The sequence below is a fragment of the Brienomyrus brachyistius genome, chromosome 2, assembly GCF_023856365.1.
Source record: "Brienomyrus brachyistius isolate T26 chromosome 2, BBRACH_0.4, whole genome shotgun sequence".
NCBI classification, from domain to species: Eukaryota; Metazoa; Chordata; class Actinopteri; order Osteoglossiformes; family Mormyridae; genus Brienomyrus; species Brienomyrus brachyistius.
The window spans coordinates 43,364,558-43,391,760 of NC_064534.1; the positions used below are offsets into that span (position 1 = coordinate 43,364,558).

The 27,203-nt window shown below is 43.9% G+C and overlaps 1 protein-coding gene, 16 non-coding genes and 1 pseudogene across 17 annotated transcripts in view; 17 read left to right on the plus strand and 1 right to left on the minus strand.

Annotated features, from left to right (window-relative positions):
• Positions 1 to 27,203, minus strand: part of LOC125715120 (uncharacterized) — a 1,180,389-nt gene that overhangs the window by 218,529 nt on the left and 934,657 nt on the right. The window lies entirely within an intron of this gene.
• On the plus strand, positions 75 to 193 carry LOC125735371 (5S ribosomal RNA). Its single transcript, XR_007394667.1, has one exon. It is a non-coding gene; the product is annotated as a 5S ribosomal RNA (ribosomal RNA).
• LOC125736024 (5S ribosomal RNA) lies at positions 1,271 to 1,389 on the plus strand. The gene has a single exon (XR_007395307.1). It is a non-coding gene; the product is annotated as a 5S ribosomal RNA (ribosomal RNA).
• LOC125737146 (5S ribosomal RNA) lies at positions 10,239 to 10,357 on the plus strand. Its single transcript, XR_007396412.1, has one exon. It is a non-coding gene; the product is annotated as a 5S ribosomal RNA (ribosomal RNA).
• Positions 11,439 to 11,557, plus strand: LOC125733253 (5S ribosomal RNA). The gene has a single exon (XR_007392603.1). It is a non-coding gene; the product is annotated as a 5S ribosomal RNA (ribosomal RNA).
• Positions 12,636 to 12,754, plus strand: LOC125734946 (5S ribosomal RNA). Its single transcript, XR_007394247.1, has one exon. It is a non-coding gene; the product is annotated as a 5S ribosomal RNA (ribosomal RNA).
• LOC125733254 (5S ribosomal RNA) lies at positions 13,839 to 13,957 on the plus strand. The gene has a single exon (XR_007392604.1). It is a non-coding gene; the product is annotated as a 5S ribosomal RNA (ribosomal RNA).
• LOC125731405 (5S ribosomal RNA) lies at positions 15,034 to 15,152 on the plus strand (annotated as a pseudogene).
• LOC125733870 (5S ribosomal RNA) lies at positions 16,228 to 16,346 on the plus strand. The gene has a single exon (XR_007393203.1). It is a non-coding gene; the product is annotated as a 5S ribosomal RNA (ribosomal RNA).
• On the plus strand, positions 17,423 to 17,541 carry LOC125736553 (5S ribosomal RNA). The gene has a single exon (XR_007395831.1). It is a non-coding gene; the product is annotated as a 5S ribosomal RNA (ribosomal RNA).
• Positions 18,621 to 18,739, plus strand: LOC125732434 (5S ribosomal RNA). Its single transcript, XR_007391814.1, has one exon. It is a non-coding gene; the product is annotated as a 5S ribosomal RNA (ribosomal RNA).
• Positions 19,820 to 19,938, plus strand: LOC125736955 (5S ribosomal RNA). Its single transcript, XR_007396222.1, has one exon. It is a non-coding gene; the product is annotated as a 5S ribosomal RNA (ribosomal RNA).
• LOC125736956 (5S ribosomal RNA) lies at positions 21,015 to 21,133 on the plus strand. The gene has a single exon (XR_007396223.1). It is a non-coding gene; the product is annotated as a 5S ribosomal RNA (ribosomal RNA).
• LOC125735377 (5S ribosomal RNA) lies at positions 22,213 to 22,331 on the plus strand. Its single transcript, XR_007394673.1, has one exon. It is a non-coding gene; the product is annotated as a 5S ribosomal RNA (ribosomal RNA).
• Positions 23,411 to 23,529, plus strand: LOC125735737 (5S ribosomal RNA). Its single transcript, XR_007395028.1, has one exon. It is a non-coding gene; the product is annotated as a 5S ribosomal RNA (ribosomal RNA).
• Positions 24,612 to 24,730, plus strand: LOC125735738 (5S ribosomal RNA). Its single transcript, XR_007395029.1, has one exon. It is a non-coding gene; the product is annotated as a 5S ribosomal RNA (ribosomal RNA).
• LOC125734596 (5S ribosomal RNA) lies at positions 25,814 to 25,932 on the plus strand. The gene has a single exon (XR_007393902.1). It is a non-coding gene; the product is annotated as a 5S ribosomal RNA (ribosomal RNA).
• Positions 27,013 to 27,131, plus strand: LOC125736919 (5S ribosomal RNA). Its single transcript, XR_007396186.1, has one exon. It is a non-coding gene; the product is annotated as a 5S ribosomal RNA (ribosomal RNA).

Genomic DNA, 27,203 nt, shown 5'->3' on the forward strand with positions numbered 1-27,203 from the left:
GTAGTATCCAATGGGACCAACTGGCATGTATAGAGGCGTGTAATGCAAAAGGGCTGTTTTCGGTAGCATCTCTCGCTTACGGCCATACCACCCTGAACACGCCTGATCTAGTCTGATCTCGGAAGCTAAGCAGGGTAGGGTCTGGTTAGTACTTGGATGGGAGACCGCCTGGGAATACCAGGTGCTGTAAGCTTTTCTCACTTTCACTTTATACAGGGGGCGCTCCACTTCACGATTAATTTAAATCTATCACTCCCCTTCCATTTTACTATTTTATATATATATATTTTTTTTCTCTCATTCATAAAGGCAGCTTTTAGAAACCGTTTTACTCTAAATACTTCCTGGTAATTCTAGGTGCTGTAAGCTGTTTGTGCCTTTATTCCACCAGGGCGCGATCTTCTCACAAACTTGAAGACTGTCACTCCCCATTCACGTTTTACAACTTATTGTTGATGATAAAGAGACAGCTTTTTACACACAGTTTTAAACAAAGTACTGATATTATTCCTCTTCAACTGACCGCTTTGTTTTCTATGCAAAAACCACTTCGCCACAGAAGACTCGATATTATTGGCATAGCAAGTTCTGCTCTTCTCCTTTCAAAACTTGCTAAAAGCTGTATTTAAAAGAACAGATTGGCCAGGGTAATTCACACCCTTCAATGCCAGCTTAATGTTTAGGTTAGTGGGAATCACAGAGGAATTAGGGATGGAAACTTCTTTGCTGGTGGTAGAAGCGGTCTGCTGAATTTTTAGAGAGAAGAGGCCGTCGATGTTTGAATGTAGAAAATTGTTCTGGCTGCAGCCTGCAGTATGGACTTGTTGGTGTGTGTAGCTCCCAGTGTTCTGACAGCGCGACGTTTTGGGGAAGCATGTGATTCAGCAGCTACCAGTGGGCTTCGTGCGGCGGAGATTTTGTGGCTGTTAGCGGAGTTGATAACAGAGGGTCGTTAAGAGAAGCCTGCATGAGGTAGGCAAAGGAGTAATGTTTGCCGTCGGGGGACGTGCGGCGATTAACCTGTGCGGTAGTGAAAAGGAGTTAAAAAGAAGGAAGTGTGCGGATGCGGAAAGAATGGAATAATTGTGGTAGGCTGCCGGCTGAGTAGTTTGGTGAATGTTTGGTGTGGGTCCGGCGCTGCCGATTGGATGGTGGGGCTGCAGTGTGAGTCAGATAAAAAAAAAAAAAGAACATTAGTAGTATCCAATGGGACCAACTGGCATGTATAGAGGCGTGTAATGCAAAAGGGCTGTTTTCGGTAGCATCTCTCGCTTACGGCCATACCACCCTGAACACGCCTGATCTCGTCTGATCTCGGAAGCTAAGCAGGGTAGGGTCTGGTTAGTAGTTGGATGGGAGACTGCCTGGGAATACCAGGTGCTGTAAGCTTTTCTCACTTTTACTTTATACAGGGGGCGCTCCACTTCACGATTAATTTAAATCTATCACTCCCCTTCCATTTTACTATTTTATATATATATTTTTTTTTTCTCTCATTCATAAAGGCAGCTTTTACACACCGTTTTACTCTAAATACTTCCTGGTAATTCTAGGTGCTGTAAGCTGTTCGTGCCTTTATTCCACCAGGGCGCGATCTTCTCACAAACTTGAAGACTGTCACTCCCCATTCACGTTTTACAACTTATTGTTAATGATAAAGAGACAGCTTTTTACACACAGTTTTAAACAAAGTACTGATATTATTCCTCTTCAACTGACCGCTTTGTTTTCTATGCAAAAAGCACTTCGCCACAGAAGACTCGATATTATTGGCTGTTGGAGAAAGCGTCAGGCTTTCCACTCCAACTCTGCACACAGGACCAAACTACAATACAGTATATGTTGGAGAAAGCGACAGGCTTTCCACTCCAACTCTGTACACACCATTAATTACGAGACAACACACTTAGAGTTTTACTTGCACAAGGGTAACCAGACTCTCTGCATGGTAGGCTACAAAGGAATGTGTTACAAAGGGTGGTTCCCCTTGGCACCTTTATTTATAGTCAATGGGGGGCAGGGGTCTTGGAGTGTGAACAAAGAAAAGACTGTGAGAGTAAGAAGAAGTTCTGGTTTTCCTCAGGTAGACAACTATTTAAACACGTGCTCAGGATACGTGTAAACTAATATAATCTAAAGTATGAAGGTAAAGAAAAACAAAATAATGTATATACATATTTACACTCATTGCTGATTATACAGAAATGATAACAAATGATTACTAACAGTTTCTTCAACCTAACAGTCCCTCCTGTTTATCATGACAGTATGATCAGAAGCATCAGTATTGTACAAATTGCAAAAACACTTTCAGCACAACCGTCATTCAGATCACATCATCATCATTATTAAGAGGGCTAGACAAGGTTAGTAAATCCATTCGTTCTTCTGCAGTGTATAGCAGAAAAACAGAACTAAAAGTATGTTGTATCATGGAACGGAGGCAGGGTATAATACAAATGAAACAACAACATACAAATAATAATGTAACAAGAATGGGGAGTGAGAACTTTAGCAGTAACTGCCACCAGGACCCAGTGAGAAACCAGTCCAACCATGAGGGACTGGCATGGGGATCCAGGGACATATGTGTACAGACATAACAGTTAGTTAAATTGTCTTTCTTTGCTGAATCATAAACATAACGATACCAGTAATTTTGTAGGAAAGGATGGGTCTCATTTGTGGAGATAGGTCTCAGGTGGGAACCATCATGTGTCCATCTAGGTGGGCGAAACACCTTCTCTGGTGAGTGCAGAAGCAGACCAACAATTCCCATAAAGAGAATTACACCGAGAGTTACCTTACCACATCCCCACCCAATCAGAGCCATTCTAAATGGAGTGCAGATCAGCTGTTTTCTTCACCGGGTTGAGACGTCAGTATCCTATTGATTGCTGCGCCTTTGACTTCCACTGCTACTCCGAAGGTACAGAGGTCTCTGATACGGGCTTGATGGGCTTACAGTGACTCTTATGTATCCAGGAAGGTCGCTCTGCTATTTTCACCGCTGTTGGTGTTGTGAGGAGGACTTGATAAGGTCCGTCCCACCGAGGTGTGCTCCACTCCTTTCGCAACAGGACCTTGACCAGGATCCAATCTCCTGGCTGCAGATTATCCTGTTGAACAGAAACAGAATTTACTGGCAGACTACTGGGGTTATGTTTTTGTTGTGATGATAATAGCTTACGCATCCAATCGGCTAACGTATTTTCTCTGTCTGCTTTCCCTATATCACTCATTTCGGTTGCTAAGGGAAACGGTCTACCATACACTATTTCAAATGGTGTCAATCCTGCAGGAGTGGGAGTTATTCTCATCCATAATTTTACTAGAGACAAACATTCTGGCCACGGTCTTTTTGTCTCTTCCATTGTCTTTCTGAGCCTTGTTTTAATGGTGCCGTTGGTCCTTTCCACTAAGCCTGCGCTCTGGGGGTGATAAGCGCAATGATTTTTGAGTGCTTGTGAGTCCCATTGTCCGATCTTATAATATGAGGTATGCCATAGGTAGGGAAATAATGGCCTACCAAACATTTTGCAACGGTCATTGCATCACAGTGTTTTACAGGGTATATTTCTACCCACTTAGAAAAGGTGTCTATAATGACTAGACAGTACTTCTTCCCTTGTGACCAAGATAATTCAATGAAATCCATATGTACAATTTTAAATGGATACTCAGCTGCGGGAAACTGGCCACGTTTTGGCCTTATGTTGCCTTGTGCATTGTGTTTACAGCAAATTAAGCACGCTCGACAAAATTGTTTTGCATAATCAGAAAAATTTATAGTATAAAAGTATTGTTGAATAATATGTACCATCCCTCCTGTTGAGACATGGGTGTTTCCATGGCTCACTAAGGCAGCTGTCTTGTATAAATTTTTTGGTAGGATGGGCTTGTCATTCATATAATAAGTTTTTCCTTGCTGTATTGCTCCTCTCTTAATCCAGCTCTGTATTTCTGTTTTAGGTGCATGAGTCTGTGCATCACATAGTACATCACTATCTATCAACAAGACATCTGTAACATTTAAGGCAGGTTGTTTTTGTGCAGCACCTTTCGCCGTCATGTCCGCAAAACTGTTTCCTTTAGCTATTGCGGAAGCATCAGTTTGGTGTGCCTTACATTTGCATATCGCAAGGCAATATGGTAATTGCACAACATCTAACAACCTGAGTAATAGGTTCGTATGAGTTAAAGATGTTCCTTGCGATGTCTTGAATCCTCTATTTTTCCACACTCTTGCATGGTGATGAACAGCTCCAAACACATATTGACTATCAGTGTATATTGTAAGTGGCTTGTTTTTGAAGAGCTCGCATGCCCTAATTACAGCATAGAGTTCAGCCGCTTGTGCTGAACAAGCAGGGGGAAGTGCATCGGCCTCTAACACTTCAGTAGATGTAACTACAGCATATCCGACCTTGTTCTTCCCCATGTCATTTTTTGATGCTGATCCATCTACAAAAACAACTGTTGAATCTGGTATTGGGGTCTGTAAAATATCTGCTCTTGGTTTGGTTTGTTCTTCCACAACTGCTTTGCACGAATGTGGCTCTCCATCTTCCGCTGTCGGAAGAAGGGTGCTAGGGTTGAGAGGACCACATCGCTGTATTGTAATGTTTGACTGTGAAAGCAGGAGTGAGACTAGGGTCAGATGTCTAACATGTGTGAGGAATGGCAGTGGCGTCTGCAGTAAAACTAAAGAAACTGAATGTGGCACCTTCAAAGTGAGTGGGTGACACAACACTAATTCTGCTGATAATTTCACTGCTTCTGCAGCAGCTGCACATGCCTGCAAACACTGCGGAAAACCAGCTGCCACTGCATCTAATCGTTTAGAATAGAACGCTAATGGCCTCTCTTTTGCGCCGAATGGCTGTGTTAATACTGCCTTCATATACCCTTGATTTGCATCAACACATAGGGTAAATGGTTGTTGATAATCTGGCAGAGCAAGTGTCACATTAGTTTGTAACATCATTTTTAAGTTTGTGAATGCCAATTCTCCTTCTTTTGTCCACTGAATTTTATCTTTCAGTGCCATGTCCTTCCCATAAATCAGGGTTTGTAAATGTTGAACGAGTGCAGCATAATCAGGTAACCATTCCCTGCAATAATTGCAAAGTCCTAAGAAGGACATCATTTGCTGTTTAGTCTTTGGCTTTGGTGCCTCTTGTATTGCCTGTTTTCTAGTTTCTAATAACGATCGACCTTGTTGGGAGAGTTTATGTCCAAGATATATAACTTCCTCTCTGCAATACTGTAATTTTTGTTTTGATGCTTTATGTCCTGTATCATACAAATGCTGTAACACTAACAGTGTGGCTTCTTTGCAATGCTGTTTTGTATCTGAAGCAATTAATATATCATCTACATACAGTAGCACTTGACTATGGGATGGTATTTTACAGGAACTCATTGAATACCGTAGTGCCATTGTATATACATGTGGACTTTCTGAAAACCCTTGAGGGAGTCTAGTGTATGTGTATTTATGTCCTTTATAAGTGAAACCAAATAAGTGTTGTGAATCAGGATGTAGTGGTACTGAAAAAAAGGCATTACTCAGATCCACTACTGAAAAATACTTCTTGTCAGGGGACAAGGAAATTAACAAAAGGTGTGGATTAGGCACATCTGGTGCAGCATGTTGTACTATTTCATTTACTGGTCTTAAATCCTGCACCATGCGCCATTTCCCTGTATGTCCCTTCTGGACAGGGAAGATAGGAGTATTGCAAGTGGCCTCAGGAGCCTCTCGCAATATTCCTGATGCCAACATATCCTGCACTACAGGGGCTATACCTTTCTCTGCTTCAGGTTTTAACGGGTATTGTCTAACTACCGGACGGTGTTCTGATTTCACAATTACTTTGTAAGGTGGAAACCCCTTTACCAGTCCTACATCAGTGGGGGAGGACGACCACAACCCTTCCAGGAGGTGATCTAGATCTGGACATGATCCCTCCTCCAGGGTTGGAAAAATTTGTCAGGTTGGGTCCTGCAAGTGTGTGGTGAGAGTGGTTTGAACTCTCCATCCCAAAGGAAACCGCCACACATTGTGTTTTTTGTCATAGCTCCAAAAGGAGCCAGGTACGGGTTGGTAGTCATTGTAACTGTGCATGGAATCTCGTAAGAACATCTCTACATCCCTCCACTGCATCTGAGGTGGTTTTGATAGAGATACGTGTGGTGTTTCCCCTCTGAACACAGCCTGTTGTTTATTAGATAAGATGACTGAAGCAGCAGAAAAGCCAGTAGTGGAGTTAACATATATATGTTGTAAGGTGATACAAGTATCTTGAAGGGCATGAAACGTTTTGTCATAGGCATAATCTGGTCCTGGGGTGCCTTTGTACCACATAGTGACGTGTAAGGCATCGCCAGGCATGAACTGGGTTTGTTTAGGGGACTGCTTTTCTCTAGTTTTTCTCAATATTTCACGTGTCTGTGCTGTCCCCCCCAGATCTAGGGACCAATAATACTGTGGAGCTGACATGCCATGTATCACGAAAGTTTGCTTTTCTACTATAGCCTTCATGCCAGTGGGTGTTGCAGTCACACTAATACCCATTTGTATCATAAGATCCCTTCCTAACAGATTGACTGGACATGAAGGGCTTATTAGCACTTGGGCGTGACATTCTAACTCTGTTTCCTCATCTTTTATGCTAACTGGATTTGTCAATTGATGACTTTCAGCTTGGCCTCCTGCAGTTCGGATATTTATGGAGGACGAAGAAAAGGTGACCCTTGGAGGGCTAGTGGTTAACACTGTTCTACAGGCTCCGGTATCACATAGGCACTCATATATTTTCCCATTTATAATAAGCCTTCGTTTTGGTAGTTCTTCAAGTTGTTTTAGTGCTAGCAGTTGGCAAACTGCTTGCAAATCTATCTCTTCTGTCTCATCCTGTTTTTGCAGCTTATCTGGCTCCTTTGATGGTTCACAGGCTAATTGTCATTGATTCTCTGTGGAATTTGGGTTGTTTATAAACTTGGTTCTACATTGCCTAGCTAAGTGCCCAAGTTTTCCGCATGTCCAGCAAGTGTTATCTTGCTGTAATAAATTTCGCTGATTGCTCCTAAAAGCACCTCTCCCCCTTCCTCGGCCTCGTGACCTTCCTCTGAACCCTCCCCTCCCCGGAGGATTCATATGTATTATTGCAACAGTATCATTAGCAGCAAACACTGCATCTGATTTCTGTTTTTGTGCTGTATGGGCGTGTTGGGCATATTCTAGGGCTTGCTGTACTGAACCAGTATTCTGATGTACCCAATGTTTATCTATGTATCTCTTCAGTTCAGGTTTTAGCCCTGCGATGAACGCACGTTTTAACTGTTGCTGATAAACTCCTCCATTTTCCTCATTATGAGGAATTCCTGAATTCCCTCTAAACACCACTCTCATCCTATCCATAAAGTCCTCTGGCTCTTCTCCATCTTTTTGCTTGCATTGTGCAATTCTACCATAATCTGCTCGTCTCATAAACACTGTCTCTATCCTTCCATGTAATTGCTGCATACTCTGTTGCAGAGCTTGTGAATTATGTGCAAGTGGTTGATTGTCTGGTCCATGACCAGTAAAGTCTCCTGCTACTCTTCCCCATTTATGATTGAACAGCTGTCTTAAACATTGGAACATTTCTCTACCATTCAGGTGGAAACTGCTCTGTAGTTCCAATATTGCTGTCCAAAATTCTGGTACCCATTCATCAACAGGAGGTATTCCCTTTAATGCTGCCGTTCTATCTTCAGCTGTCCATGGTCTATAGACTAACATTGTTTCAGGTCCTCCATCTGGCTCTCTATTAGGGTTTGCCACCTCCACTAGGGGGCATTGTAATTCTATTTCTTCCTCTTCACTATCAATATCAATGCCTTCATTTCGCGGATGCCATCGAACCTTAGCAGTAGCTAGATCGCGCACAGGGTATAACGTAGGATCTCTACTCCTAGTTATAATGGGGGAAGAAGGAAGAGCTGATGGCTTCTTTGGTATTGTGCCCGTAGCTGATGGTTGTTTTATTTCCCTTCTATCTACGGGTTGCATGGGGGCAGGCAATAGTGGTGGTGTTGGTGGTCTATTTTCTCTATGTTTTATTTTGGCCACCGTCTCATCATCTAAAGTGACTAGAGCGGCTGCAGTTAATTTATCCTTTCTATCATCCTTTTTCTGCTTTCTACGTACATCTCTTAACTTACTTTGTTCCAACCAATTATCTGAATACTTATATTCTTTTTTCCTTTTCTCCAATTTTCCTTTCTTCAAGGTTTGTAACATTTCTAGTCTTAAATTTCCTTGTAATTTTAAGATATCTGGAGTGTGGAGTTTCCCTTCAAACCCATGTTTTTTTCTCCACCTCTGATTACTTATTTGTCCTGAACCTGGTTTATATCCTTCCATAAACTTCTCATCTCCCTCTTACTCTGATTCTTTCCCATTTTTTTTTCTTTCCCGTCTCCGCACTACACAGGTCCTGGGTGGAAATTCACTGGTATGAGATATATGGGAGGACACCAATACGGCCTTCTACTGCACGCTGTTCGTGCAGCGGTATCGGTTTTCAGGGATGAAACCCGTCCTTGATCCTTCAATCACCAGTACTTCTTTCCCACCAGGCAAAATAAGAAATGGACTGACCAAAGCAACTCTAAGCCTCTATAATAGTCTTAGTCCAGTCATTCACACAATACATGCATGTTCATATTTCGCTTAATTACGGCTAAGCCTAACCCCTTTTCTGCTTAATTACGGCTAAGCCTAACCCCTTTTCTGCTTAATTACGGCTAAGCCTAACCCACGTCAATTGACCCGGTTATTTCGCTGAATAACCTTTGTTGTCTCACCTGTCCTGTGTGCCTGTGTTCCGCCACCGAGGTCCGTCAGACATCACCAGACGTCGAGCGCAGTTCTAACCACCGGCCTGATGACGAATTCACATCACAGGTCTTTCTTGCACCCGTCTCCGAGTGGCTGTCGACAGACTTCGGTGTCGCTCCTCTCGGTGCGCTGGCGATGTCGTCAGGTGTCCTCGGATCTGGCTCGAAGGACCAAATTATATGTTGGAGAAAGCGTCAGGCTTTCCACTCCAACTCTGCACACAGGACCAAACTACAATACAGTATATGTTGGAGAAAGCGACAGGCTTTCCACTCCAACTCTGTACACACCATTAATTACGAGACAACACACTTAGAGTTTTACTTGCACAAGGGTAACCACACTCTCTGCATGGTAGGCTACAAAGGAATGTGTTACAAAGGGTGGTTCCCCTTGGCACCTTTATTTATAGTCAATGGGGGGCAGGGGTCTTGGAGTGAGAACAAAGAAAAGACTGTGAGAGTAAGAAGAAGTTCTGGTTTTCCTCAGGTAGACAACTATTTAAACACGTGCTCAGGATACATGTAAACTAATATAATCTAAAGTATGAAGGTAAAGAAAAACAAAATAATGTATATACATATTTACACTCATTGCTGATTATACAGAAATGATAACAAATGATTACTAACAGTTTCTTCAACCTAACATTGGCATAGCAAGTTCTGCTCTTCTCCTTTCAAAACTTGCTAAAAGCTGTATTTAAAAGAACAGATTGGCCAGGGTAATTCACACCCTTCAATGCCAGCTTAATGTTTAGGTTAGTGGGAATCACAGAGGAATTAGGGATGGAAACTTCTTTGCTGGTGGTAGAAGCGGTCTGCTGAATTTTTAGAGAGAAGAGGCCGTCGATGTTTGAATGTAGAAAATTGTTCTGGCTGCTGCTTGCAGTATGGACTTGTTGGTGTGTGTAGCTCCCAGTGTTCTGACAGCGCGACGTTTTGGGGAAGCATGTGATTCAGCAGCTACCAGAGGGCTTCGTGCGGCGGAGATTTTGTGGCTGTTAGCGGAGTTGATAACAGAGGGTCGTTAAGAGAAGCCTGCATGCAGTAGGCAAAGGAGTAATGTTTGCCGGCGGGGGACGTGCGGCGATTAACCTGTGCGGTAGTGAAAAGGAGTTAAAGAGAAGGAAGTGTGCGGATGCGGAAAGAATGGAATAATTGTGGTAGGCTGCCGGCTGAGTAGTTTGGTGAATGTTTGGTGTGGGTCCGGCGCTGCCGATTGGATGGTGGGGCTGCAGTGTGAGTCAGATAAAAAAAAAAAAAAAACCAGGAGTAGGATCCAATGGGACTAACTGGCATGTATAGACGCGTGTAATGCAAAAGGGCTGTTTTTGGTAGCATCCCTCGCTTACGGCCATACCACCATGAACACGCCCGATCTCGTCTGATCTTGGAAGCCAAGCAGGGTAGGGTCTGGTTAATACTTGGATGGGAGACCTCCTGGGAATACCAGGTGCTGTAAGCCTTTCTCACTTTTACTTTATACAGGGGGCGCTCCACTTCACGATTAATTTAAATCTATCACTCCCCTTCCATTTTACTATTTTATATATATATATATATTTTTTTCTCTCATTCCTAAAGGCAGCTTTTAGAAACCGTTTTACTCTAAATACTTCCTGGTAATTCTAGGTGCTGTAAGCTGTTCGTGCCTTTATTCCACCAGGGCGCGATCTTCTCACAAACTTGAAGACTGTCACTCCCCATTCACGTTTTACAACTTATTGTTAATGATAAAGAGACAGCTTTTTACACACAGTTTTAAACAAAGCACTGATATTATTCCTCTTCAACTGACCGCTTTGTTTTCTATGCAAAAAGCACTTCGCCACAGAAGACTCGATATTATTGGCATAGCAAGTTCTGCTCTTCTCCTTTCAAAACTTGCTAAAAGCTGTATTTAAAAGAACAGATTGGGCGGGGTAATTCACACCCTTCAATGCCAGCTTAATGTTTAGGTTAGTGGGAATCACAGAGGAATTAGGGATGGAAACTTCTTTGCTGGTGGTAGAAGCGGTCTGGTGAATTTTTAGAGAGAAGAGGCCGTCGATGTTTGAATGTAGAAAATTGTTCTGGCTGCAGCCTGCAGTATGGACTTGTTGGTGTGTGTAGCTCCCAGTGTTCTGACAGCGCGACGTTTTGTGGAAGCATGTGATTCAGCAGCTACCAGTGGGCTTCGTGCGGCGGAGATTTTGTGGCTGTTAGCGGAGTTGATAACAGAGGGTCGTTAAGAGAAGCCTGCATGCAGTAGGCAAAGGAGTAATGTTTGCCGGCGGGGGACGTGCGGCGATTAACCTGTGCGGTAGTGAAAAGGAGTTAAAAAGAAGGAAGTGTGCGGATGCGGAAAGAATGGAATAATTGTGGTAGGCTGCCGGCTGAGTAGTTTGGTGAATGTTTGGTGTGGGTCCGGCGCTGCCGATTGGATGGTGGGGCTGCAGTGTGAGTCAGATAAAAAAAAAAAAAAGAACATTAGTAGTATCCAATGGGACCAACTGGCATGTATAGAGGCGTGTAATGCAAAAGGGCTGTTTTCGGGAGCATCTCTCGCTTACGGCCATACCACCCTGAACACGCCTGATCTCGTCTGATCTCGGAAGCTAAGCAGGGTAGGGTCTGGTTAGTACTTGGATGGGAGACCACCTGGGAATACCAGGTGCTGTAAGCTTTTCTCACTTTTACTTTATACAGGGGGCGCTCCACTTCACGATTAATTTAAATCTATCAATCCCCTTCCATTTTACTATTTTATATATATATATTTTTTTTCTCTCATTCATAAAGGCAGCTTTTAGAAACCGTTTTACTCTAAATACTTCCTGGTAATTCTAGGTGCTGTAAGCTGTTCGTGCCTTTATTCCACCAGGGCGCGATCTTCTCACAAACTTGAAGACTGTCACTCCCCATTCACGTTTTACAACTTATTGTTGATGATAAAGAGACAGCTTTTTACACACAGTTTTAAACAAAGTACTGATATTATTCCTCTTCAACTGACCGCTTTGTTTTCTATGCAAAAACCACTTCGCCACAGAAGACTCGATATTATTGGCATAGCAAGTTCTGCTCTTCTCCTTTCAAAACTTGCTAAAAGCTGTATTTAAAAGAACAGATTGGCCAGGGTAATTCACACCCTTCAATGCCAGCTTAATGTTTAGGTTAGTGGGAATCACAGAGGAATTAGGGATGGAAACTTCTTTGCTGGTGGTAGAAGCGGTCTGCTGAATTTTTAGAGAGAAGAGGCCGTCGATGTTTGAATGTAGAAAATTGTTCTGGCTGCAGCTTGCAGTATGGACTTGTTGGTGTGTGTAGCTCCCAGTGTTCTGACAGCGCGACGTTTTGGGGAAGCATGTGATTCAGCAGCTACCAGTGGGCTTCGTGCGGCGGAGATTTTGTGGCTGTTAGCGGAGTTGATAACAGAGGGTCGTTAAGAGAAGCCTGCATGCAGTAGGCAAAGGAGTAATGTTTGCCGGCGGGGGACGTGCGGCGATTAACCTGTGCGGTAGTGAAAAGGAGTTAAAGAGAAGGAAGTGTGCGGATGCGGAAAGAATGGAATAATTGTGGTAGGCTGCCGGCTGAGTAGTTTGGTGAATGTTTGGTGTGGGTCCGGCGCTGCCGATTGGATGGTGGGGCTGCAGTGTGAGTCAGATAAAAAAAAAAAAAAAACCAGGAGTAGGATCCAATGGGACTAACTGGCATGTATAGACGCGTGTAATGCAAAAGGGCTGTTTTTGGTAGCATCCCTCGCTTACGGCCATACCACCCTGAACACGCCCGATCTCGTCTGATCTCGGAAGCCAAGCAGGGTAGGGTCTAGTTAGTACTTGGATGGGAGACCTTCTGGGAATACCAGGTGCTGTAAGCCTTTCTCACTTTTACTTTATACAGGGGGCGCTCCACTTCACGATTAATTTAAATCTATCACTCCCCTTCCATTTTACTATTTTATATATATATATATATTTTTTTTTTCTCTCATTCCTAAAGGCAGCTTTTACACACCGTTTTACTCTAAATACTTCCTGGTAATTCTAGGTGCTGTAAGCTGTTCGTGCCTTTATTCCACCAGGGCGCGATCTTCTCACAAACTTGAAGACTGTCACTCCCCATTCACGTTTTACAACTTATTGTTAATGATAAAGAGACAGCTTTTTACACACAGTTTTAAACAAAGTACTGATATTATTCCTCTTCAACTGACCGCTTTGTTTTCTATTCAAAAACCACTTCGCCACAGAAGACTCGATATTATTGGCATAGCAAGTTCTGCTCTTCTCCTTTCAAAACTTGCTAAAAGCTGTATTTAAAAGAACAGATTGGCCGGGGTAATTCACACCCTTCAATGCCAGCTTAATGTTTAGGTTAGTGGGAATCACAGAGGAATTAGGGATGGAAACTTCTTTGCTGGTGGTAGAAGCGGTCTGGTGAATTTTTAGAGAGAAGAGGCCGTCGATGTTTGAATGTAGAAAATTGTTCTGGCTGCAGCCTGCAGTATGGACTTGTTGGTGTGTGTAGCTCCCAGTGTTCTGACAGCGCGACGTTTTGGGGAAGCATGTGATTCAGCAGCTTCCAGTGGGCTTCGTGCGGCGGAGATTTTGTGGCTGTTAGCGGAGTTGATAACAGAGGGTCGTTAAGAGAAGCCTGCATGCAGTAGGCAAAGGAGTAATGTTTGCCGGCGGGGGACGTGCGGCGATTAACCTGTGCAGTACTGAAAAGGAGTTAAAAAGAAGGAAGTGTGCGAATGCGGAAAGAATGGAATAATTGTGGTAGGCTGCCGGCTGAGTAGTTTGGTGAATGTTTGGTGTGGGTCCGGCGCTGCCGATTGGATGGTGGGGCTGCAGTGTGAGTCAGATAAAAAAAAAAAAAAGAACATTAGTAGTATCCAATGGGACCAACTGGCATGTATAGAGGCGTGTAATGCAAAAGGGCTGTTTTCGGTAGCATCTCTCGCTTACGGCCATACCACCCTGAACACGCCTGATCTCGTCTGATCTCGGAAGCTAAGCAGGGTAGGGTCTGGTTAGTACTTGGATGGGAGACCACCTGGGAATACCAGGTGCTGTAAGCTTTTCTCACTTTTACTTTATACAGGGGGCGCTCCACTTCACGATTAATTTAAATCTATCAATCCCCTTCCATTTTACTATTTTATATATATATTTTTTTTTTCTCTCATTCATAAAGGCAGCTTTTAGAAACCGTTTTACTCTAAATACTTCCTGGTAATTCTAGGTGCTGTAAGCTGTTCGTGCCTTTATTCCACCAGGGCGCGATCTTCTCACAAACTTGAAGACTGTCACTCCCCATTCACGTTTTACAACTTATTGTTAATGATAAAGAGACAGCTTTTTACACACAGTTTTAAACAAAGCACTGATATTATTCCTCTTCAACTGACCGCTTTGTTTTCTATGCAAAAAGCACTTCGCCACAGAAGACTCGATATTATTGGCATAGCAAGTTCTGCTCTTCTCCTTTCAAAACTTGCTAAAAGCTGTATTTAAAAGAACAGGTTGGCCGGGGTAATTCACACCCTTCAATGCCAGCTTAATGTTTAGGTTAGTGGGAATCACAGAGGAATTAGGGATGGAAACTTCTTTGCTGGTGGTAGAAGCGGTCTGGTGAATTTTTAGAGAGAAGAGGCCGTCGATGTTTGAATGTAGAAAATTGTTCTGGCTGCAGCCTGCAGTATGGACTTGTTGGTGTGTGTAGCTCCCAGTGTTCTGACAGCGCGATGTTTTGGGGAAGCATCTGATTCAGCAGCTACCAGTGGGCTTCGTGCGGCGGAGATTTTGTGGCTGTTAGCGGAGTTGATAACAGAGGGTCGTTAATAGAAGCCTGCATGCAGTAGGCAAAGGAGTAATGTTTGCCGGCGGGGGACGTGCGGCGATTAACCTGTGCGGTAGTGAAAAGGAGTTAAAAAGAAGGAAGTGTGCGGATGCGGAAAGAATGGAATAATTGTGGTAGGCTGCCGGCTGAGTAGTTTGGTGAATGTTTGGTGTGGGTCCGGCGCTGCCGATTGGATGGTGGGGCTGGAGTGTGAGTCAGATAAAAAAAAAAAAAAACAGGAGTAGGATCCAATGGGACTAACTGGCATGTATAGAGGCGTGTAATGCAAAAGGGCTGTTTTTGGTAGCATCTCTCGCTTACGGCCATACCACTCTGAACATGCCCGATCTCGTCTAATTTTGGAAGCTAAGCAGGGTAGGGTCTGGTTAGTACTTGGATGGGAAACCACCTGGGAATACCAGGTGCTGTAAGCTTTTCTCACTTTTACTTTATACAGGGGGCGCTCCACTTCACGATTAATTTAAATCTAGCACTCCCCTTCCATTTTACTATTTTATATATATATATTTTTTTCTCTCATTCATAAAGGCAGCTTTTACACACCGTTTTACTCTAAATACTTCCTGGTAATTCTAGGTGCTGTAAGCTGTTCGTGCCTTTATTCCACCAGGGCGCGATCTTCTCACAAACTTGAAGACTGTCACTCCCCATTCACGTTTTACAACTTATTGTTAATGATAAAGAGACAGCTTTTTACACACAGTTTTAAACAAAGTACTGATATTATTCCTCTTCAACTGACCGCTTTGTTTTCTATGCAAAAACCACTTCGCCACAGAAGACTCGATATTATTGGCATAGCAAGTTCTGCTCTTCTCCTTTCAAAACTTGCTAAAAGCTGTATTTAAAAGAACAGATTGGCCGGGGTAATTCACACCCTTCAATGCCAGCTTAATGTTTAGGTTAGTGGGAATCACAGAGGAATTAGGGATGGAAACTTCTTTGCTGGTGGTAGAAGCGGTCTGGTGAATTTTTAGAGAGAAGAGGCCGTCGATGTTTGAATGTAGAAAATTGTTCTGGCTGCAGCCTGCAGTATGGACTTGTTGGTGTGTGTAGCTCCCAGTGTTCTGACAGCGCGACGTTTTGGGGAAGCATGTGATTCAGCAGCTACCAGTGGGCTTCGTGCGGCGGAGATTTTGTGGCTGTTAGCGGAGTTGATAACAGAGGGTCGTTAAGAGAAGCCTGCATGCAGTAGGCAAAGGAGTAATGTTTGCCGGCGGGGGACGTGCGGCGATTAACCTGTGCGGTAGTGAAAAGGAGTTAAAAAGGAGGAAGTGTGCGGATGCGGAAAGAATGGAATAATTGTGGTAGGCTGCCGGCTGAGTAGTTTGGTGAATGTTTGGTGTGGGTCCGGCGCTGCCGATTGGATGGTGGTGCTGCAGTGTGAGTCAGATAAAAAAAAAAAAAACCAGGAGTAGGATCCAATGGGACTAACTGGCATGTATAGACGCGTGTAATGCAAAAGGGCTGTTTTTGGTCGCGTCTCTCGCTTATGGCCATACCACCCTGAACGCACCCGATCTCATCCGATCTCGGAAGCCAAGCAGGGTAGGGTCTGGTTAGTACTTGGATGGGAGACCTCCTGGGAATACCAGGTGCTGTAAGCTTTTCTCACTTTTACTTTATACAGGGGGCGCTCCACTTCACGATTAATTTAAATCTATCACTCCCCTTCCATTTTAATATTTTATATATATATATATTTTTCTCTCATTCATAAAGGCAGCTTTTACACACCGTTTTACTCTAAATACTTCCTGGTAATTCTAGGTGCTGTAAGCTGTTCGTGCCTTTATTCCACCAGGGCGCGATCTTCTCACAAACTTGAAGACTGTCACTCCCCATTCACGTTTTACAACTTATTGTTAATGATAAAGAGACAGCTTTTTACACACAGTTTTAAACAAAGTACTGATATTATTCCTCTTCAACTGACCGCTTTGTTTTCTATGCAAAAACCACTTCGCCACAGAAGACTCGATATTATCGGCATAGCAAGTTCTGCTCTTCTCCTTTCAAAACTTGCTAAAAGCTGTATTTAAAAGAACAGATTGGCCGGGGTAATTCACACCCTTCAATGCCAGCTTAATGTTTAGGTTAGTGGGAATCACAGAGGAATTAGGGATGGAAACTTCTTTGCTGGTGGTAGAAGCGGTCTGGTGAATTTTTAGAGAGAAGAGGCCGTCGATGTTTGAATGTAGAAAATTGTTCTGGCTGCAGCCTGCAGTATGGACTTGTTGGTGTGTGTAGCTCCCAGTGTTCTGACAGCGCGACGTTTTGGGGAAGCATGTGATTCAGCAGCTACCAGTGGGCTTCGTGCGGCGGAGATTTTGTGGCTGTTAGCGGAGTTGATAACAGAGGGTCGTTAAGAGAAGCCTGCATGCAGTAGGCAAAGGAGTAATGTTTGCCGGCGGGGGACGTGCGGCGATTAACCTGTGCGGTAGTGAAAAGGAGTTAAAAAGAAGGAAGTGTGCGGATGCGGAAAGAATGGAATAATTGTGGTAGGCTGCCGGCTGAGTAGTTTGGTGAATGTTTGGTGTGGGTCCGGCGCTGCCGATTGGATGGTGGGGCTGCAGTGTGAGTCAGATAAAAAAAAAAAAAGAACATTAGTAGTATCCAATGGGACCAACTGGCATGTATAGAGGCGTGTAATGCAAAAGGGCTGTTTTCGGTAGCATCTCTCGTTTACGGCCATACCACCCTGAACACGCCTGATCTCGTCTGATCTCGGAAGCTAAGCAGGGTAGGGTATGGTTAGTACTTGGATGGGAGACCGCCTGGGAATATCAGGTGCTGTAAGCTTTTCTCACTTTTACTTTATACAGGGGGCGCTCCACTTCACGATTAATTTAAATCTATCACTCCCCTTCCATTTTACTATTTTATATATATATTTTTTTTTTCTCTCATTCATAAAGGCAGCTTTTAGAAACCGTTTTACTCTAAATACTTCCTGGTAATTCTAGGTGCTGTAAGCTGTTCGTGCCTTTATTCCACCAGGGCGCGATCTTCTCACAAACTTGAAGACTGTCACTCCCCATTCACGTTTTACAACTTATTGTTGATGATAAAGAGACAGCTTTTTACACACAGTTTTAAACAAAGTACTGATATTATTCCTCTTCAACTGACCGCTTTGTTTTCTATGCAAAAACCACTTCGCCACAGAAGACTCGATATTATTGGCATAGCAAGTTCTGCTCTTCTCCTTTCAAAACTTGCTAAAAGCTGTATTTAAAAGAACAGATTGGCCAGGGTAATTCACACCCTTCAATGCCAGCTTAATGTTTAGGTTAGTGGGAATCACAGAGGAATTAGGGATGGAAACTTCTTTGCTGGTGGTAGAAGCGGTCTGCTGAATTTTTAGAGAGAAGAGGCCGTCGATGTTTGAATGTAGAAAATTGTTCTGGCTGCTGCTTGCAGTATGGACTTGTTGGTGTGTGTAGCTCCCAGTGTTCTGACAGGGCGACGTTTTGGGGAAGCATGTGATTCAGCAGCTACCAGTGGGCTTCGTGCGGCGGAGATTTTGTGGCTGTTAGCGGAGTTGATAACAGAGGGTCGTTAAGAGAAGCCTGCATGCAGTAGGCAAAGGAGTAATGTTTGCCGGCGGGGGACGTGCGGCGATTAACCTGTGCGGTAGTGAAAAGGAGTTAAAGAGAAGGAAGTGTGCGAATGCGGAAAGAATGGAATAATTGTGGTAGGCTGCCGGCTGAGTAGTTTGGTGAATGTTTGGTGTGGGTCCGGCGCTGCCGATTGGATGGTGGGGCTGCAGTGTGAGTCAGATAAAAAAAAAAAAAAAAACCAGGAGTAGGATCCAATGGGACTAACTGGCATGTATAGACGCGTGTAATGCAAAAGGGCTGTTTTTGGTAGCATCCCTCGCTTACGGCCATACCACCCTGAACACGCCCGATCTCGTCTGATCTCGGAAGCCAAGCAGGGTAGGGTCTGGTTAGTACTTGGATGGGAGACCTCCTGGGAATACCAGGTGCTGTAAGCCTTTCTCACTTTTACTTTATACAGGGGGCGCTCCACTTCACGATTAATTTAAATCTATCACTCCCCTTCCATTTTACTATTTTATATATATATATTTTTTTTTTTCTCTCATTCCTAAAGGCAGCTTTTAGAAACCGTTTTACTCTAAATACTTCCTGGTAATTCTAGGTGCTGTAAGCTGTTCGTGCCTTTATTCCACCAGGGCGCGATCTTCTCACAAACTTGAAGACTGTCACTCCCCATTCACGTTTTACAACTTATTGTTAATGATAAAGAGACAGCTTTTTACACACAGTTTTAAACAAAGTACTGATATTATTCCTCTTCAACTGACCGCTTTGTTTTCTATGCAAAAAGCACTTCGCCACAGAAGACTCGATATTATTGGCATAGCAAGTTCTGCTCTTCTCCTTTCAAAACTTGCTAAAAGCTGTATTTAAAAGAACAGATTGGCCGGGGTAATTCACACCCTTCAATGCCAGCTTAATGTTTAGGTTAGTGGGAATCACAGAGGAATTAGGGATGGAAACTTCTTTGCTGGTGGTAGAAGCGGTCTGGTGAATTTTTAGAGAGAAGAGGCCGTCGATGTTTGAATGTAGAAAATTGTTCTGGCTGCAGCCTGCAGTATGGACTTGTTGGTGTGTGTAGCTCCCAGTGTTCTGACAGCGCGACGTTTTGGGGAAGCATGTGATTCAGCAGCTACCAGTGGGCTTCGTGCGGCGGAGATTTTGTGGCTGTTAGCGGAGTTGATAACAGAGGGTCGTTAAGAGAAGCCTGCATGAGGTAGGCAAAGGAGTAATGTTTGCCGTCGGGGGACGTGCGGCGATTAACCTGTGCGGTAGTGAAAAGGAGTTAAAAAGAAGGAAGTGTGCGGATGCGGAAAGAATGGAATAATTGTGGTAGGCTGCCGGCTGAGTAGTTTGGTGAATGTTTGGTGTGGGTCCGGCGCTGCCGATTGGATGGTGGTGCTGCAGTGTGAGTCAGATAAAAAAAAAAAAAAACCAGGAGTAGGATCCAATGGGACTAACTGGCATGTATAGACGCGTGTAATGCAAAAGGGCTGTTTTTGGTCGCGTCTCTCGCTTATGGCCATACCACCCTGAACACGCCCGATATCGTCTGATCTCGGAAGCTAAGCAGGGTAGGTTCTGGTTAGTACTTGGATGGGAGACCACCTGGGAATACCAGGTGCTGTAAGCTTTTCTCACTTTTACTTTATACAGGGGGCGCTCCACTTCACGATTAATTTAAATCTATCACTCCCCTTCCATTTTACTATTTTATATATATATTTTTTTTTCTCTCATTCATAAAGGCAGCTTTTACACACCGTTTTACTCTAAATACTTCCTGGTAATTCTAGGTGCTGTAAGCTGTTCGTGCCTTTATTCCACCAGGGCGCGATCTTCTCACAAACTTGAAGACTGTCACTCCCCATTCACGTTTTACAACTTATTGTTAATGATAAAGAGACAGCTTTTTACACACAGTTTTAAACAAAGTACTGATATTATTCCTCTTCAACTGACCGCTTTGTTTTCTATGCAAAAAGCACTTCGCCACAGAAGACTCGATATTATTGGCATAGCAAGTTCTGCTCTTCTCCTTTCAAAACTTGCTAAAAGCTGTATTTAAAAGAACAGATTGGCCGGGGTAATTCACACCCTTCAATGCCAGCTTAATGTTTAGGTTAGTGGGAATCACAGAGGAATTAGGGATGGAAACTTCTTTGCTGGTGGTAGAAGCGGTCTGGTGAATTTTTAGAGAGAAGAGGCCGTCGATGTTTGAATGTAGAAAATTGTTCTGGCTGCAGCCTGCAGTATGGACTTGTTGGTGTGTGTAGCTCCCAGTGTTCTGACAGCGCGACGTTTTGGGGAAGCATGTGATTCAGCAGCTACCAGTGGGCTTCGTGCGGCGGAGATTTTGTGGCTGTTAGCGGAGTTGATAACAGAGGGTCGTTAAGAGAAGCCTGCATGAGGTAGGCAAAGGAGTAATGTTTGCCGTCGGGGGACGTGCGGCGATTAACCTGTGCGGTAGTGAAAAGGAGTTAAAAAGAAGGAAGTGTGCGGATGCGGAAAGAATGGAATAATTGTGGTAGGCTGCCGGCTGAGTAGTTTGGTGAATATTTGGTGTGGGTCCGGCGCTGCCGATTGGATGGTGGTGCTGCAGTGTGAGTCAGATAAAAAAAAAAAAAAACCAGGAGTAGGATCCAATGGGACTAACTGGCATGTATAGACGCGTGTAATGCAAAAGGGCTGTTTTTGGTTACGTCTCTCGCTTATGGCCATACCACCCTGAACACGCCCGATATCGTCTGATCTCGGAAGCTAAGCAGGGTAGGTTCTGGTTAGTACTTGGATGGGAGACCACCTGGGAATACCAGGTGCTGTAAGCTTTTCTCACTTTTACTTTATACAGGGGGCGCTCCACTTCACGATTAATTTAAATCTATCACTCCCCTTCCATTTTACTATTTTATATATATATTTTTTTTTTCTCTCATTCATAAAGGCAGCTTTTACACACCGTTTTACTCTAAATACTTCCTGGTAATTCTAGGTGCTGTAAGCTGTTCGTGCCTTTATTCCACCAGGGCGCGATCTTCTCACAAACTTGAAGACTGTCACTCCCCATTCACGTTTTACAACTTATTGTTAATGATAAAGAGACAGCTTTTTACACACAGTTTTAAACAAAGTACTGATATTATTCCTCTTCAACTGACCGCTTTGTTTTCTATGCAAAAACCACTTCGCCACAGAAGACTCGATATTATTGGCATAGCAAGTTCTGCTCTTCTCCTTTCAAAACTTGCTAAAAGCTGTATTTAAAAGAACAGATTGGCCGGGGTAATTCACACCCTTCAATGCCAGCTTAATGTTTAGGTTAGTGGGAATCACAGAGGAATTAGGGATGGAAACTTCTTTGCTGGTGGTAGAAGCGGTCTGGTGAATTTTTAGAGAGAAGAGGCCGTCGATGTTTGAATGTAGAAAATTGTTCTGGCTGCAGCCTGCAGTATGGACTTGTTGGTGTGTGTAGCTCCCAGTGTTCTGACAGCGCGACGTTTTGGGGAAGCATGTGATTCAGCAGCTACCAGTGGGCTTCGTGCGGCGGAGATTTTGTGGCTGTTAGCGGAGTTGATAACAGATGGTCGTTAAGAGAAGCCTGCATGCAGTAGGCAAAGGAGTAATGTTTGCCGGCGGGGGACGTGCGGCGATTAACCTGTGCGGTAGTGAAAAGGAGTTAAAAAGAAGGAAGTGTGCGGATGCGGAAAGAATGGAATAATCGTGGTAGGCTGCCGGCTGAGTAGTTTGGTGAATGTTTGGTGTGGGTCCGGCGCTGCCGATTGGATGGTGGGGCTGCAGTGTGAGTCAGATTAAAAAAAAAAAAAAGAACATTAGTAGTATCCAATGGGACCAACTGGCATGTATAGAGGCTTGTAATGCAAAAGGGCTGTTTTCGGTAGCATCTCTCGCTTACGGCCATACCACCCTGAACACACCTGATCTCGTCTGATTTTGGAAGCTAAGCAGGGTAGGGTCTGGTTAGTACTTGGATGGGAGACCACCTGGGAATACCAGGTGCTGTAAGCTTTTCTCACTTTTACTTTATACAGGGGGCGCTCCACTTCACGATTAATTTAAATCTATCACTCCCCTTCCATTTTACTATTTTATATATATATATTTTTTTTCTCTCATTCATAAAGGCAGCTTTTAGAAACCGTTTTACTCTAAATACTTCCTGGTAATTCTAGGTGCTGTAAGCTGTTCGTGCCTTTATTCCACCAGGGCGCGATCTTCTCACAAACTTGAAGACTGTCACTCCCCATTCACGTTTTACAACTTATTGTTGATGATAAAGAGACAGCTTTTTACACACAGTTTTAAACAAAGTACTGATATTATTCCTCTTCAACTGACCGCTTTGTTTTCTATGCAAAAACCACTTCGCCACAGAAGACTCGATATTATTGGCATAGCAAGTTCTGCTCTTCTCCTTTCAAAACTTGCTAAAAGCTGTATTTAAAAGAACAGATTGGCCAGGGTAATTCACACCCTTCAATGCCAGCTTAATGTTTAGGTTAGTGGGAATCACAGAGGAATTAGGGATGGAAACTTCTTTGCTGGTGGTAGAAGCGGTCTGCTGAATTTTTAGAGAGAAGAGGCCGTCGATGTTTGAATGTAGAAAATTGTTCTGGCTGCTGCTTGCAGTATGGACTTGTTGGTGTGTGTAGCTCCCAGTGTTCTGACAGCGCGACGTTTTGGGGAAGCATGTGATTCAGCAGCTACCAGTGGGCTTCGTGCGGCGGAGATTTTGTGGCTGTTAGCGGAGTTGATAACAGAGGGTCGTTAAGAGAAGCCTGCATGCAGTAGGCAAAGGAGTAATGTTTGCCGGCGGGGGACGTGCGGCGATTAACCTGTGCGGTAGTGAAAAGGAGTTAAAGAGAAGGAAGTGTGCGGATGCGGAAAGAATGGAATAATTGTGGTAGGCTGCCGGCTGAGTAGTTTGGTGAATGTTTGGTGTGGGTCCGGCGCTGCCGATTGGATGGTGGGGCTGCAGTGTGAGTCAGATAAAAAAAAAAAAAAAAACCAGGAGTAGGATCCAATGTAACTAACTGGCATGTATAGACGCGTGTAATGCAAAAGGGCTGTTTTTGGTAGCATCCCTCGCTTACGGCCATACCACCATGAACACGCCCGATCTCGTCTGATCTTGGAAGCCAAGCAGGGTAGGGTCTGGTTAGTACTTGGATGGGAGACCTCCTGGGAATACCAGGTGCTGTAAGCCTTTCTCACTTTTACTTTATACAGGGGGCGCTCCACTTCACGATTAATTTAAATCTATCACTCCCCTTCCATTTTACTATTTTATATATATATATTTTTTTTTTTCTCTCATTCCTAAAGGCAGCTTTTAGAAACCGTTTTACTCTAAATACTTCCTGGTAATTCTAGGTGCTGTAAGCTGTTCGTACCTTTATTCCACCAGGGCGCGATCTTCTCACAAACTTGAAGACTGTCACTCCCCATTCACGTTTTACAACTTATTGTTAATGATAAAGAGACAGCTTTTTACACACAGTTTTAAACAAAGCACTGATATTATTCCTCTTCAACTGACCGCTTTGTTTTCTATGCAAAAAGCACTTCGCCACAGAAGACTCGATATTATTGGCATAGCAAGTTCTGCTCTTCTCCTTTCAAAACTTGCTAAAAGCTGTATTTAAAAGAACAGATTGGCCGGGGTAATTCACACCCTTCAATGCCAGCTTAATGTTTAGGTTAGTGGGAATCACAGAGGAATTAGGGATGGAAACTTCTTTGCTGGTTGTAGAAGCGGTCTGGTGAATTTTTAGAGAGAAGAGGCCGTCGATGTTTGAATGTAGAAAATTGTTCTGGCTGCAGCCTGCAGTATGGACTTGTTGGTGTGTGTAGCTCCCAGTGTTCTGACAGCGCGACGTTTTGGGGAAGCATGTGATTCAGCAGCTACCAGTGGGCTTCGTGCGGCGGAGATTTTGTGGCTGTTAGCGGAGTTGATAACAGAGGGTCATTAAGAGAAGCCTGCATGCAGTAGGCAAAGGAGTAATGTTTGCCGGCGGGGGACGTGCGGCGATTAACCTGTGCGGTAGTGAAAAGGAGTTAAAGAGAAGGAAGTGTGCGGATGCGGAAAGAATGGAATAATTGTGGTAGGCTGCCGGCTGAGTAGTTTGGTGAATGTTTGGTGTGGGTCCGGCGCTGCCGATTGGATGGTGGGGCTGCAGTGTGAGTCAGATAAAAAAAAAAAAAAAAACCAGGAGTAGGATCCAATGTAACTAACTGGCATGTATAGACGCGTGTAATGCAAAAGGGCTGTTTTTGGTAGCATCCCTCGCTTACGGCCATACCACCATGAACACGCCCGATCTCGTCTGATCTTGGAAGCCAAGCAGGGTAGGGTCTGGTTAGTACTTGGATGGGAGACCTCCTGGGAATACCAGGTGCTGTAAGCCTTTCTCACTTTTACTTTATACAGGGGGCGCTCCACTTCACGATTAATTTAAATCTATCACTCCCCTTCCATTTTACTATTTTATATATATATATTTTTTTTTTTCTCTCATTCCTAAAGGCAGCTTTTAGAAACCGTTTTACTCTAAATACTTCCTGGTAATTCTAGGTGCTGTAAGCTGTTCGTACCTTTATTCCACCAGGGCGCGATCTTCTCACAAACTTGAAGACTGTCACTCCCCATTCACGTTTTACAACTTATTGTTAATGATAAAGAGACAGCTTTTTACACACAGTTTTAAACAAAGCACTGATATTATTCCTCTTCAACTGACCGCTTTGTTTTCTATGCAAAAAGCACTTCGCCACAGAAGACTCGATATTATTGGCATAGCAAGTTCTGCTCTTCTCCTTTCAAAACTTGCTAAAAGCTGTATTTAAAAGAACAGATTGGCCGGGGTAATTCACACCCTTCAATGCCAGCTTAATGTTTAGGTTAGTGGGAATCACAGAGGAATTAGGGATGGAAACTTCTTTGCTGGTTGTAGAAGCGGTCTGGTGAATTTTTAGAGAGAAGAGGCCGTCGATGTTTGAATGTAGAAAATTGTTCTGGCTGCAGCCTGCAGTATGGACTTGTTGGTGTGTGTAGCTCCCAGTGTTCTGACAGCGCGACGTTTTGGGGAAGCATGTGATTCAGCAGCTACCAGTGGGCTTCGTGCGGCGGAGATTTTGTGGCTGTTAGCGGAGTTGATAACAGAGGGTCATTAAGAGAAGCCTGCATGCAGTAGGCAAAGGAGTAATGTTTGCCGGCGGGGGACGTGCGGCGATTAACCTGTGCGGTAGTGAAAAGGAGTTAAAGAGAAGGAAGTGTGCGGATGCGGAAAGAATGGAATAATTGTGGTAGGCTGCCGGCTGAGTAGTTTGGTGAATGTTTGGTGTGGGTCCGGCGCTGCCGATTGGATGGTGGGGCTGCAGTGTGAGTCAGATAAAAAAAAAAAAAAAAAACCAGGAGTAGGATCCAATGGGACTAACTGGCATGTATAGACGCGTGTAATGCAAAAGGGCTGTTTTTGGTAGCATCCCTCGCTTACGGCCATACCACCCTGAACACGCCCGATCTCGTCTGATCTCGGAAGCCAAGCAGGGTAGGGTCTGGTTAGTACTTGGATGGGAGACCTCCTGGGAATACCAGGTGCTGAAAGCCTTTCTCACTTTTACTTTATACAGGGGGCGCTCCACTTCACGATTAATTTAAATCTATCACTCCCCTTCCATTTTACTATTTTATATATATATATTTTTTTTTTTCTCTCATTCATAAAGGCAGCTTTTAGAAACCGTTTTACTCTAAATACTTCCTGGTAATTCTAGGTGCTGTAAGCTGTTCGTGCCTTTATTCCACCAGGGCGCGATCTTCTCACAAACTTGAAGACTGTCACTCCCCATTCACGTTTTACAACTTATTGTTAATGATAAAGAGACAGCTTTTTACACACAGTTTTAAACAAAGTACTGATATTATTCCTCTTCAACTGACCGCTTTGTTTTCTATGCAAAAAGCACTTCGCCACAGAAGACTCGATATTATTGGCATAGCAAGTTCTGCTCTTCTCCTTTCAAAACTTGCTAAAAGCTGTATTTAAAAGAACAGATTGGCCGGGGTAATTCACACCCTTCAATGCCAGCTTAATGTTTAGGTTAGTGGGAATCACAGAGGAATTAGGGATGGAAACTTCTTTGCTGGTGGTAGAAGCGGTCTGGTGAATTTTTAGAGAGAAGAGGCCGTCGATGTTTGAATGTAGAAAATTGTTCTGGCTGCAGCCTGCAGTATGGACTTGTTGGTGTGTGTAGCTCCCAGTGTTCTGACAGCGCGACGTTTTGGGGAAGCATGTGATTCAGCAGCTACCAGTGGGCTTCGTGCGGCGGAGATTTTGTGGCTGTTAGCGGAGTTGATAACAGAGGGTCGTTAAGAGAAGCCTGCATGCAGTAGGCAAAGGAGTAATGTTTGCTGGCGGGGGACGTGCGGCGATTAACCTGTGCGGTAGTGAAAAGGAGTTAAAAAGAAGGAAGTGTGCGGATGCGGAAAGAATGGAATAATTGTGGTAGGCTGCCGGCTGAGTAGTTTGGTGAATGTTTGGTGTGGGTCCGGCGCTGCCGATTGGATGGTGGGGCTGCAGTGTGAGTCAGATAAAAAAAAAAAAAAAGCAGGAGTAGGATCCAATGGGACTAACTGGCATGTATAGACGCGTGTAATGCAAAAGGGCTTTTTTTGGTAGCATTTTTCGCTTACGGCCATATCACCCTGAACACGCCCGATCTCGTCTGATCTCGGAAGCTAAGGAGGGTAGGTTCTGGTTAGTACTTGGATGGGAGACCACCTGGGAATACCAGGTGCTGTAAGCTTTTCTCACTTTTACTTTATACAGGGGGCGCTCCACTTCACGATTAATTTAAATCTATCACTCCCCTTCCATT